This window comes from Lonchura striata, chromosome 1, assembly GCF_046129695.1.
Source record: "Lonchura striata isolate bLonStr1 chromosome 1, bLonStr1.mat, whole genome shotgun sequence".
In the NCBI taxonomy this organism is placed as follows: domain Eukaryota; kingdom Metazoa; phylum Chordata; class Aves; order Passeriformes; family Estrildidae; genus Lonchura; species Lonchura striata.
In genome coordinates this window covers 51,905,376-51,906,959 of record NC_134603.1, presented here as the reverse complement: position 1 = coordinate 51,906,959, position 1,584 = coordinate 51,905,376, and positions in this window count along the sequence as shown.

The following is a 1,584-nucleotide window of genomic DNA, read 5'->3' as shown; positions in this document are numbered from 1 at the left end:
TTAAGGATTCTTTGCCTCTACATGTTAGTTTCCTTTTCTGTTGACTCTAAGTGTAAAAAAAGTTAGGTGTCTTGGAAAGAAACAGCCAAAATCCTGACTGTTGAATAACTTGTGCACAGAAAAGCTCATTTTTTACTCCATACACATTTTTTTGTTTCAGAACACATCTGTCACTAGGAACAGTTCCAATGGATACAGACATGGGATTTGGGGTTCACAGCACATCTTCAGATTTTCTGAATAAAATCATGGCTGAAGGTGCCCAGTGAGTAACAAGAGAATGTGGTCAGGACAGCTGTGTCAGGACAAAGGGTATGGTTGGTGAAAAACCATGTGGTTTTCATAAGTGAGATGTAAACAAACAAACTACTACTGCTATTTCATCCCAGTTGCTTTAAGGGCTACAGCCTGGAGTAAGGAGCAGGGACATTGGAAAGGACACATCTTAAAAAGAAAGAAAAACCTGAAACCATGAATAGAAAGCAAGACACAGGACAACAGAAGTATCTTTGCTCAGCGCTCTGCAGTTTCACTCCTGCCTCACACACAGAAGGAGGTGAAATGCAGTCTGTGAGCCTTCCACCACCACGATCAAAAGTTTGGAGTTTACCAGTTCCTGAGTTTTTCAAAGTGACTCAGGAGATCCCTGAAAGATGAGTTCTGTTTTCAGGAAGTATGCTCAAAATTACAAGGTACTCCAAGTGCAGTAGCCACAGCCTCTGAAGTGGCCTCCCTTCTGCACAAAGCAGTGAGTATGGAGGAATTCAGACAATTTATTGCAAAATTCTGCAAGAGTCTGCTTGGCATAATTTACTCAGTCCTGACAGAATGGGGAAGAGCAGGTAATAAAAACCATCTCCACTCATTCTGGTTCATTCTGTTTCTTTAATTTTCCATAATTTTTACTCTTTCTACAAGTATTTTTGTCCTTTTAGTCTTCTCCTGTAGTGCCATCACTTTGGATTTTATTCATTGCCATTTACTACCAGCAATAAATAATAATAAGAGACTCCACTTCTGAATGGGGCAGAGACAAACACAGTTTTGAGGAATCATACCATGGGTACCCTTAACAGCCAAGGCAGAAATGCCATTGGCCTGAGCAATTATTTATCAGCACCCTCTGCCCATCCATCTTCACAAGTCTGTTCCTGGCTATAGGATCAGTCCATGGGATGGATTCTAGCTAAGGTACTAGCAAGCCCTGAGGACAGTAATTAATTCCTCTATGTCATCCAATAATGGGAACTGCCCATGATCACCACCTTAATGCAGGCAGACATCCTTTCCCATGGGAACCACAGGGCTCCTCGTCTGCTGCCATTTCCAAGATGTTCTGTTGTAAAATGAGAAAACAAGCCGCACAGGGTAGTGCTGTCTTCATATAAATAAATGAAAAATGCTGGGAGAAAAAAGTTTATACTTGGGAATGTTGGGCATTAGATCTCCTAGATTAACACACAGTAAAAATAACAGAATCAGATGTATGGACTTTAATTCAAATGACAGATGCTTGCTGGACAGACACATGCATTATTAATTTATTTAAATAACTGCCCAAATACTGAATCCTTTTGCTCTTAG